This window comes from Mus musculus, chromosome 16 (genome assembly GCF_000001635.26).
Source record: "Mus musculus strain C57BL/6J chromosome 16, GRCm38.p6 C57BL/6J".
NCBI classification, from domain to species: Eukaryota; Metazoa; Chordata; class Mammalia; order Rodentia; family Muridae; genus Mus; species Mus musculus.
In genome coordinates this window covers 7,814,538-7,827,337 of record NC_000082.6, presented here as the reverse complement: position 1 = coordinate 7,827,337, position 12,800 = coordinate 7,814,538, and positions in this window count along the sequence as shown.

Here is a 12,800-nt window from a genome sequence, read left to right as displayed (position 1 = left end):
TGTATCAGTGAGCTTTACTGGGATTCCTGACAGGAACATGAGCAAAGGTTCTTCACAGAAGCATGGCACCTCACCAGTGGTAACCCCTGAAGAAATTGTCTTCCTGTTTCACTCACACATTCAGCGTTCTTTCCAGGTAGTTGAAGCTATCATTTTTTGTTTTTTTTTTTACTGTTACTGACAGTACAATCCAAATCCCAACAAAGTCTTTAAATCTCCACTTTATCAATTTATTTTAGGCATGCTGCTCTTATACCATGAAGATTCTGAGAACAATTGAGAAAAGCTCTATAGATGATTTGGGATTTAGAAGATATGGCTGAGAACCCTGTGCCTATCTGAAGACTTATTTCATTGAATTATGTATATATATATATATATATATATATATATATATATATATATATATATATATATATGTATATGTATATACATGTTTTTGGTGGTACATCTATGCATCCTGGAGGCTGAGGAGGCTGGAAGAGGGAATTGTATTCTTTAAACCTGAAGTATTTATGAGCCATTTGAAATGGGTGCTGGGAACTGAATTTGGGTCTCCTGAAACATCAGTAATTGCTCCTAACTGAGGGGCCATATCCAGCTTCCTATCTATCTGAAGAGGGTCAACATGAGGTCATCTATTTGTACACATTTAAAACAAGAGAGAGACAAGTACATTGTAGGTAGTTTGGGGGGGGATGTTTTGAGCTTGGACATCCTTAAATTATAATGATGTAACACAGCAATTCAGAAGCTGCAGGTCAATTTATTGAGTCATTAAGTGAACAGTTTACATCAGTGGTGGCATTAGCTCTCAACTTATGATGAATGTCACAGGAAATGTACTCCACCCCAGGGGCTTAGCAGGGAGGCAGAGGGATCAGTCTGGAAGCTGGTGACTAAGATTTGTCAAAGTTATTTAGCAGATGAAAAAGTTTCCATGAAATACCAGTGGTCCCTCTGGAATCTGTTGACTGAGATGGTTCTCGAAATAAATCTTAAGCTTTTGAGGGGGGGTCATAGAGGACACCACCAATCGTGACAGAAGACATCCCAGAGATTAGCTGAAGATTGCACCACACAAGAGAGGTGGTAATCTACTGCCAATTGTAGGGAGAAATGAGTAGCAGAGAAGGCAAGGGTTTAGAATACTCCCTGGCTCATAGTTTATAACAACTTCAGGCTCTTCTCTTATAATGGGGAAATCTCATTAGGTGTTTGACTGGTCTAGGCATTATACAACTTCATGCCTCCAAAAGGGTAAGATGGGCCACACTTGTCCTAGCTTTGCTTATCTGTGAACTATGCCCATGTGATCAAGTATGGCCAAATGGCAACTCTTGTATCCTAGCTTCATAAGGGAGAGTGACCTTAAATATATAATGTGGTACTTTATATGTAAAGCACATTCATGTGGAACCCAAAGTTTGATTCTTCTTAGAGAATTCTTTCCTGAAAAATGTGCTTGATAATAAACTTTTTATGAGGTCATGTGGTGACTCAGAAAACAGTCAGATAGACTGGTGATATACAACTATGACCTCAGCTACCTAGGCAGCCTAGGCAAAAAGACCACAAGTTAGAAACCTGTGTAGGCATAGAGTGAATTCAAAGCCATTCAGGTTAAGTTGCTGATATCCCCTTTGAAAATGGAAAAGTAAAGAAGAAGGCTTGGGAATGGAGCCCAGTGTTTGCATCTGTGAAGCCCTGGCTTCACACACACACACACACACACACAGAGAGAGAGAGAGAGAGAGAGAGAGAGAGAGAGAGAGAGAGAGAGAGAGAGAGAGAGAGAGAGAGAGAGAGAGAGAGAGAGAGGAAAAGTCAAACAGGCTAACACTTTGCTGGAAACATGTTAAGCATGCCATTTATGGCCCCATCACGTTGTAGCTCCAGGAAAACTATATTGCTGGACAAATTTCAATATATTAATTAAACTCTTTGTAGGCAGGGTCTCTCTACATGCTATAGGCAGATGAAGAACTCAATGTATAAACCAGGCTACCCTGGAAATTCAAGGGAATTCATCTTGTTTCTGCCTCTGAAGTATGGAATAGCAGATGTGCATCATCACACCAGCATTCAGATTTAGAATTTGATTGTCATCTTGTAACCTCCGTAGATGGGTCTATGGTACCGCATCTTTCATCTTCAACCCAGTGGTCTTTCGTTCTGCCTGCCTCTTCTGTTACAACTAAAAGTATATCTGTCTCCTGACATGGATTCTCTACTCAATCCAGCTTACTCCACTGGAAACACACACTTGGGGATTCCTGTGATGAGAAAGGAATTATTCCGGGTATGCAGTTTCTAGCACCTGTCTTTACAGACTATTTATTTATTTATTTATTTATTTATTTATTTATTTATTTATTTATTTATTTATTCATTTTACAGAAGTCACTTTACTGAAAACAGTTCAGTGCTTTTGTTGTTGTCACTGTTTTGCTTTTGAGGCTCTATAAATTAGACTAATTTTGAACTCATGATAATTCCCTTGTTTCATGTTTCCAAGTGCCAGAATTACAGATGAGTGCTACCACACCCAGCTTTCAGTGGCCCTTGCGTTCTGTTTTAAATTAGTGGGACACATATATGATTGGTGAGGGCTGGAAAGAATGTCTCTAATTTTTTTTTTATTCTAGGGATTAAATCAATACCCTTACATTTATGAGGTAAGTTCCCATTTACACTAGCCATATCCCTGGACTCCAAATAATCCCCAACAGTGCTGAGTAGAAGACATCAATGACATCTGTCTTCCTGTTATTCTGTCTCCATTCAGGCCAGCAACCAGAATTCTGAATTAAAAGTCTCAGTTTGTGCCTTGTGATGGAGAAGAATAAAAAGTGTATCCCATTTACTGGATCTGTCTCTAGCAAAGAAAACAGAGGCCAGAGTTCACATCTCTATTTATGATCTCTATGAGCTGGGCACTCAGGGTTTGCTGTGAAGCCAGTTTCCCCTCTTTATGCTGAGAGGTGAGTTTTCCTGGTGCAGAATGAGAAATAAGGACACAATATAGAGATATACAGAACTAGGTTTGAATAGGCTCTTCAATAGTGAACACCGGGAAGATGAAATGGGAGATGAGGTGGGAGGAGACACAAGCTCACTGTGGGAGTGGAAGTGAGGTGGGAGAAAACACAGGCTCGCTGGGAAGGAAGAAAGAAGAGCAAGAAAAGAGGCCAGAAGCCCAGCAGGAAGATCCTGCTCCCCCTCACTGGGTTTTCCTGTAAGAATTCTGAAGAGAGATGAAGTTTACTGAATTATGCCCAGACCAGAGACATGGGCTCTGCCAAACAGAAAGCTAGTACTATTTGGTCTATTTCTACAGAGTAGGGCTCTGTCAAGTCACTTTGAATCCAGGGGGAAATTGCTCAGAACGTGTGCTTGGCTGAGGGTGAAATACACTGGAATACTCAAATCCTTTCAGTCCTGTTTCAAAGGCCAAGTTTTCCACAAGTTCAAAGCGCGCTCTCGTTCAGGATGACAGCTCAACATTGAGTTCCGAGAGACATTTACAGGAGGACTTACAAGGAGCACAGTGAAGGAGTTAAAATTTGAAGGAAAAAGAGATTGGGGATTATACAGCCTTGAACTATGAAAAAGGTTGAAATACTTTCAAGAAAGCAATAAAGACTAGTGAACCAGAAACTCCCTGCTCACTTATGATAAAATATCTAGTTAATACCAAATAAAAGATTTAAATAGACTTGTTATGGCTCCTTAGAAAGTCTCCCTAAAATAATGCCCATATCCCCCTTTTCTTGAAAGAGCATTTTCACAAATAAAGTGTTGCCATAGGAAGGAAGATTGGCTAAGGGGAATAAGGAACTTTGTTAGACAGAAGGAATCATGCAAGGAACACGATGAGTTCTGAGCTTGGACCTGCCCTCCGACACTGCATGTAGCATCAGTCCCGCAATGCAAACAAATTCAACTAATTTCATATTAGTATAGACAGGTTATCAAAATAGAAAAAATACATATAACATATGCCAGTGTTCCAGAGGCTGAGGCAGGAGGATTGCTATAAGCTCATGGCCAACCTCAGCTACAGAATGAGAATCAGCCTTGGTGGACAGAAGAAACTAGTTTAATGGGACATGTAGAAACTCTAATAAGTATAGCCCAGAAGTAAGGGTAAGTATAGACATGACATAGTGACTCCTGGAGGGGTACAGAGGAGGGAGTATGATGATTAAGGAAACCAGGATGACACCAGAAAAGAATAGACTAGCTCCTGAAGGATGAATAGGAGTACTGACTGGGAACAGAAAACTGTCCTTCCTACTGCAGAGGCAGCTAGAAAGCATCAATGAAGCAGATCTTAAGTGAAAGGAATATTCACATGGCTTTCAAATACCAGGGGTCTACAGAGCTGAGAAATGAGCTTAACTCTCTCTTTATCTCTAAATAAAAATTGGTAACAGGACAAGAGAGATGTCTCAGGGGTGGGACTTTGTGCTACTTGGTGACCTGAGTTCTATCATGGTCCAAGGAGAGAACTGATGCCCACAGTTTCCCCTATGACTTCCACACATATACATGTGCATCCCCAACTCTTCATAAACTAAAAAAGGGTTTAATTGCTTACAAAACATGAAGGCATCCCCTCACCCATCCTTTCTTTCTCTTTCTAGAGTCAGTTACACAGCATCAACTATATTTTGAAAACTCTCCATGGAAAATTTCCAGAAATAAACAGGTTGCACACATTTTAAATTCTGTCCTTGTTCTGAATCCTGTGATGAAATCTCAGGCTCTTTTTTCCCTGACACAAACATGATCTTCCTTCCTTTGGGCAGGGGTCAGAAGGTCAGATGCAGCTCTAAGCTACATCACGTGCTTATGTCAATCACCTTACTTGGGCTCATCTCCTAGGCACACTCTCAGCTCACACATGTCTTTGAATGACAACGTTTTAATATTATTAATAATTATTCTTATATCTAATAAAAATTACTTTTTCTGCTGCTGTGATAAACACCAGAATCAAAAGCATGACATGGGATGGGTTTCTTTATCCTATCATCTATCATGGAAGGCCAAGGCAGGAACACGGGGGTAGGAACCATAGATGATGCTGTTTACTGGCTTGCTCTCCAGGGTTTGCTTAGCTTGCTTTCTTATATAACACAGGGCCACCTAGACAGGAATAACATTCCCCATAGTGGGCTGGGCCCTCCAATATTAATCATTAATCAAGAAAATGTCCCATAGAGTTGCCTACAGGCCACTATGATGGGGGAAATTCCTTAAATCAGGTTTCCTCTTCCTGGGTGAATACAGTTTGTGTCAAGGTGACAGAAACTAACCTGCATGATGACAACTGTATTACTTGATTGTTAGTCATGGTTGTTAATTTCTTACTATGCATAATTTATAAGGTAAGCTTAATCACAGGTGTACACCTCTAGTAAAAATGGAAAAAAAAAGAAAACCAAACAAACAAGTGAGCTTTTGGTTCAGTATTTGCTGATGTCCTCAGCATTCTCATGGGATTCCAGAATAGCTCCCTCAGCATCCTTTGAAGGTTGGTATTGATTTTTAACTGGAATGAGTTTGAAATAAACTAAAAGACTCAAATCTAGGAGGCTCTGTGAGAGCATTTCTAGGAAGAGTTAAGTGGAAGAAGGAGAATCCTATGCCTCTGAGTGGGCAGCACTGTCCAGATAGAAAGAGGCCTGAGGAAAAAGCAGTGTTGCCTGCTTGCCTTTGCTTCTTACTAGATTACCTCATAGAGCTTGAGGCAAGGATTAAGTACTTAGAGAGGGCGACGTATGGAGAACTTGCTTGAGAGTAGCATATCCAGAATAACTAGGATGAGAGGAAATGAAAGCGAGGCCTGGAAACACAAGACAATACCATACACAGCTCTTAAGAGCTGCCCACATTTCTTAACAAACTGCACAGAGGCTCTGCAGGTCCACCCTGCAAGCGTGGGAGCTCTGTGAGAGGCACTTTTTAAGAAGGCATTATTATGTGCCTTGCACTAATCTAAGATACACAGATTATGTAAATGTATGTGTGTGTATGTGTGTGTGTGTGTGTGCACTTCAGTGCATGTATGTGTGTAGATATGGATGCATATGAAGTCTGTAAGTCAATCTTAGGTGTCATTTCTCAGTAGCTGTTCACCTTGTTTTATGCAGGGTCTTTCACTAGCCTGGAATTTGCCAGGTTGGCTAGTCTTGTCAGCCAGAAGATGCCAGGAATCTGTCTCTCGCTCCCTGAATTGCTAGTCTGTTGTTACAAGTGTGCGCTTGATACTTGTACCCAGATTCTTGGTACTGAAATCAGCTCATAATGCTTCCAATGCAAGCATCTTAGAAGCTGAGCTATCCCAGCAGGCTGATATAGGCACTAACTCAAATTTGCTGTGGTAAAGTTTCTTACTTTCCCAAGTTATACAACTTGGAAAAAGGAGATTAGAGACTTCATGAATTATCACTTTTCTTCCATTGATGCTAATGTGAAAACACATGCATGCTCTTGATGATGTGGCTTAGGGGAATTTGTAATAATTTATTGGTAAAACAAAAGGCAAGCGATGAGATGATATGTGTATCTTTCACCTGAATTATTTACTTGTTTTATTTAACAAGCAGAGGGAAGAAAGGGGAAAATTGTATCTACTCATCCTAAGCTTTTCTTTTATTATTATTTTTTAATGGGGAATCTTGCTAGCTTCATAATGAAGCTCTGGAAGAAATAAAAACTTATGATCAGAACACACATTATAGACATTTATGTAAAACTGGAAGTGAATAGTATTCTCCCATCTGTTACTAATTCATGATGGGATTCTCTTTGGTACTGTGACTGAAGTACATTCGAATCGTTCCTTTCTTGGCTTCAACTGTTGGGGAGTTCTCATCTTTGTTAATTTCACAGCATCAGATGTTTGTGAGGAAGTAACCATTATGATTCAGAACCAACACATTATCAATTCCAAGAGGGGAAGTTGCAGCCAGATAAAGTGGCAAATCTGAGGCATTAAAATAGAGCTGTATTTCTAAACACTCTCTGCTTCGGGAAACCATTGGAGAAGATAGGAAATGGCTGTGGGACTTGATTCAGGATCCCATGTGCATGATTGTATGATTGTTGCACATCCAGCCATGCTGCAGTCCAACAGTCCTCTCCATGTTTGTACCTCTGATGATGCCAGAAGCCATTAACTGGTCATTAGAAAAGGTGAATAAACATTTGACAGAAGTGATTGGCCCTGCTAAGAAGCTGAGAGAGAAGTGGGGGGAGGGGAGAAACAGAGAGAGAGAGAGAGAGAGAGAGAGAGAGAGAGAGAGAGAGAGAGAGAGAGAGAGAGAGAGAAAGAGAGAAGATAGGGAAATGGTATAAATTCTAAGCTGAGATAACTCCACAGTTTAATAATTTAGCTTAGGATAACATTAAGAGTAACAGGAAAGAATTTACTCCTCAATAACAGATACAAACAAACATTTTTCATGAGCTAAAAAGCAGAAAGACAGAGTATCATTTTAAGCAATCAACTGTTTGACTGACATTCATTTGTGAGACATATAAAAGAAGGTGAAGATCTGCCCAGGAAGATGTGAGGAGATGGACAAATGGTATCAGAGTACAAGTTGTCAAGATTACAATGTTATGTTTTTGGAAAAGTTATTATCCTGCCTACCATAATTGTGAACAGTAGAAACACACACTTTAATTTGGTACATTAAAAAGGCTTGTCGACCAGTCTCCATCCATTCCCCAGAGCTAAGGCTGTCCCACAGCCCTCCATAGAAAAATATCTCCAGGAGAGAGCTGGTCTTCCAGGAGTGCTCTCACTCCTAAGGTCAGAGGTGAGAACACCACTTTGGGTCCAATAACTGTCCAAAGAGGGACCCTCCAGGAGCACACAGGGCACAGGAACAGCAGAACAGCTAGAGACAGGATCTTTCCAGTCTCCATTTGTGCTCTGGAGCTAAGGCTGTCCCACAGTTCTCTGCATCCAAATCCAGCCCAGGAGAGAGCTGATCTCCCTAGGAGTGCTGATACACCTAAGCTCACAGGTTATAGGCCCATAGGAGGGACAAGCTCCAGTCAGAGACCACAAGACCAACTAACACCAGAAGTAACCAGATGGCAAGAGGCAAGTGCAAGAACCTAAGCAAGAGAAACCAAGGCTACTTGGCATCATCAAAACCCAGTAAATCCTGGATACCCCAACAAATCAGAAGATTCAGATTGAAAATCACATCTCATGATGATGATAGAGGACTTTAAGAAGGACATAAACAACTCTTCTAAAGAAGTACAAGAGAACAGAGGTAAACAGGTAGAATCCCTTAAAGAGGAAGCACAAAAATTCCTTAAAGCGTTACAGAAAACCACAACCAAACTGGTGAAGGAATTGAACAAAACCATCTAGGATCTAAAAATGGAAATAGAAACAATAAAAAAAATCACAAATGGAGAAAACCCTGGAGACAGAAAACCTAGGAAAGTGGTCAGGAGTCATAGGTGCAAGCATCACCAACAGAATTCAAGAGATAGAAGAGAGAATCTCAGGAGCAGAATATTCCATAAAAAACATTGACACAAAAGTCAAAGAAAATGCAAAATGCAAAAAGCTCCTAACCCAAAACATCCAGAAAATCCAGGACACAATGAGAAGACTAAACCTAAGGATAATAGGTATAGAAGACAGCAAAGATTCCCAACTTAAAGGCCAGTAAATATCTTCAACAAAATTATAGAGGGAAACGTCCTTAACCTAAAGAAAGAGATGCCTATAACCATACAAGAAATCTACAGAACTCCAAGTAGATTGGACCAGAAAAGAAATTCCTCCTGTCACAAAATAGTCAAAACACCAAATGCACAAAACAAAAATAAAATATTAAAAGTAGTAAGGGAAAAGGGTCAAGTAACATATTAAGGCAGACCTATGAGCATTTCACCAGCCTTCTCACCAGAGACTATAAAAGCCAAAAGATCCTGGGTAAAGAGAACACAAATACCAGCCTAGGCTACTATATCCAGAAAAACTGTCAATTACCATAGATATAGAACTCATGATATTCCATGACAAAAACAAGGTTATATAATATTTTTCCACAAATAGAGCCCTACAAAGGATAGTAGATAGAAAACTCCAATTCAAGGAAGGAAACTACACCCAAGAAAAAGCAAGAAAGTAATCTTCTTTCAACAAACCCAAAAGAATATAGATGCACAAACACAATTCCATCTCTAACAACAAAAATAACTGGAATCAACAATTACTTTTCCTTAATATTGATTAACATCAATGGACTCAATTTCCCAATAAAAAGACATAGACTAACAGACTGGATATGTAAGCAGGACCCAGCATTTTGCTGCATACAGGAAACACACCTCAGAGACAAAGACAGACACTACCTCAGAGTAAAAGGCTGGAAAAAAATTTCCAAGCAAATGATCCCAAAAAACAAGCTGAAGTAGCTATTCTAATATCAAATAAAATAGACTTTCAACCCAAAGTTAACAAAAAAGATAAGAGAGGGCACTTCATACACATCAAAGGAAAAATCTACCAAGATGAATTCTCAATTCTGAAGAGCTATGCTCCAAATCCAAGGGTATCCACATTCTTAAAAGAAACTTTACTAAAGCTCAAAGCACATATTGCACCTCATATAGTACTAGTGTGAGACTTCCACTCCCACTATCATGAATGAACAGATTATAGAAACAGAAACTAAACTGAGACACAGGGAAACTAACAGAAGTTATGAATCAAATGAATTTAATAGATATCTATATAACATTTCATCCTAAAACAAAAGTATATATCTTCTCAGCACCTCATGGTACCTTCTCCAAAACTGACCATATAATTGATTACAAAGGAGGCCCCAACAGACACAAGAAGAATGAAATAATCCCATGCATCCTATCAGACCACTATGGACCAAGGATGGTCTTCAAGAACAACAACAACAACAACAAAAAAGATAGAAATCCCACATACACATGGAAGCTGAAGAATGCTCTATTCAATGATAACTTGGTTAAGGAAGAACTAAAGAAAGAAGTTAAAGATTTTTAGAATTTAGTGAAAATGAAGGCAAAACATACCCAAACTTATGGGACACAATGAAAGCAGTCCTAAGAGGAAAACTCAGAGCTCTGAGTGCCTCCAAAAGAAACTGGAGAGTGTATATACCAGCAGCTTGACAGCACACCTGAAAACACTAGCAAAAAAGGAAGCAAATATACCCAAGAGAAGTAGATGGGAGGACATAATCAAACTCAGGACTGAAAACAACTGAGTAGAAACAAAAATAACCATACAAAGAATCAACAAAACCAGGAGTTGGTTCTTTGAGAAAATCAACAAGCCAGATAAACCCTTACCCAGACTAACCAGAGGGCACAGAGACAGTATCCAAATTAAAATCAGAAAAGAAAAGGGGGTCATAACAACAGAAACTGAGGAAATTCAAAAATCACCAGATCCTACTACAAAAGCCTATACTCAACAAAACTGGAAAATCTGGATGAAATGGACAATTTTCTACACAGATACTAGGTACTAGAGTTAAATCCAGATCAGACAAACCATCTAAACAGTTCCATAACCCCCAAATAAATAGAAGCAGTCATTAAAACTCTTCTAATCCAAAAAAGCCCAGGACCAGATAGAATTAATACAGAATTCTAATAGACCTTCAAAGAAGACCTAATACCAATACACTTCCAAATATTCCACAAAATAGAAGAAACACTACTCAATTTGATCTACAAAAGCCACAATTATACTTATACCTAAATCACACAAAGCTCCTACAAAGAAAGAGAACTTCAGACCAATTTCCCTTATGAATATCAATGCAAAAATACTCAATAAAATTCTTGCAAAGCAAATCCAAGAACACATCAAAATGATCATTCACTATCATCAAGTAGGCTTCATCCCAGGGATGCAGGCATAGTTCAATATATGGAAATCTACCAACATAATCCACTATATAAACAAATTTAAAGACAAAAAGCACATGATCATCTCATTAGATGCTGAGAAAGCATTTGAAAAAAAGTCAACACCCCTTCATGGTAAACGTCTTGGAAATATCAGGAATTCAAGGCCCATACCTAAATATAGTAAAAGCAATATACATCAAACCAGAGACCAACATCAAACTAAATGGAGAGAAACTTGAAGCCATCCCACTAAAATCAGAGACTAGACAAGTCTGCCTACTCTCATTCTATCTATTCAATATTGTACTCTAAGTCTTAGCTAGAGCAACAACAAAAGGAGGTCAAAGGGATACATATTGGAAAGAAAGAAGTCAAAATATTGCTATTTGCATATGTTATGATAGTATACTTAGGTGACCTCAAAAATTCCATCAGAGAATTCCTAAACCTGATAAACAACTTCAGTATATAAAATTAACTCAAACAAATCAGTAGCCTTCCTCTGTTTAAAGATAAACAGTCTGAGAAAGAAATTAGTCTAATGACACCCTTCAAAATAGTCACAAATAATATAAAATACCTTGGTGTGACTCTAACCAAGCAAGTGAAAGATCTGTATGGCAAGAACTTCAAGTACTTGACCAAAGAAATTGAAGAAGATATCAGAAGATGGAAAGATTTCCCATGCTCATGGATTGGAAGGATTAATATAGTAAAAATGGCCATCTTGCCAAAAGCAATCTACAGATTCAATGCAATCCCCATCAAAATTCCAATTCAATTTTTCTTGGAGTTAGAAAGAGCAATTTGCAAAATTCATTTGGAATAAACAAAAACCCAGGATAGCGAAAACTATTCTCAACAGTAAGAGAAACTTCTGGGGAATCATCATCCCTGAAATAAATAGTGAATAAATAGATAAATAAATAAATAGAGAAATAGTGACAAAAACTGCAGGGTATTGGTACTGTGACAGGCAGGTACATCAATGGAATAGAATAGAAGACCCAGAAAAGAACCCACAAACCTATGGTCACTTGATCTTTGACAAAGGAGCTAAAACCATCCAGTTGACAAAAGGCAGCATTTTCAACAAATGGTGCTGGTTCAACTGGTGGTCAGCATGCAGAAGAATGCACATCAATCTATTCTATCTCCTTCTACAAAGGTCAAGTCCAAGTGGATCAAGGTCTTGCACGCGCTCGACTGGCCAGGAAGAACGACGCTGCAACAGGATCCTTCTGCACACGTTTATTGGGAGAGCTTGATTGTAGAGGCGAAAAGACCTCGAGCCCAGAACTGGTGCTGCTTTTATAGGCCTAGGACAGGAGTTCACTCTCATCTGATTGGTTAACTTGTCTCTCATCTGATTGGTTAACTTGTCTCTCATCTGATTGGTTAACTTGTCTCTCATCTGATTGGTTAACTTGTCTCTCATCTGATTGGTTAACTTTTGTCAATTCTCAAAACCTCACCTTGGCAAAAGAACCTTTACTGCCTACGTATGTGTGGTGGCCAGCAGTAGCCAACTGCCACTCTGCAACTGCCACTCTGCAACTGCCACTCTGCAACTGCCACTCTGCAACAGCTTCCCACATCTCCTCCTTTTTGTTTTAATAAAATGAGGCTGGTCTAGGCCTGTGCAATTATGTCCATCCGCCGTGGCTCCTGTTTTAGGTCGTTCCTCTAATGTCACAGCCTTTCCCGTCATAGGGTAACCCTATCACCACTGGGCCCCGTGTCTTAGGTTGGTCTGTGCATGAGGAAAGTTGCCCGTCTCTGGACACCGCAGTGCTGTGTGACAGTAGCTGCTAAATGACCTAGGGCGAACTCTGCAAAAGAGGCCAGCCAAAAAA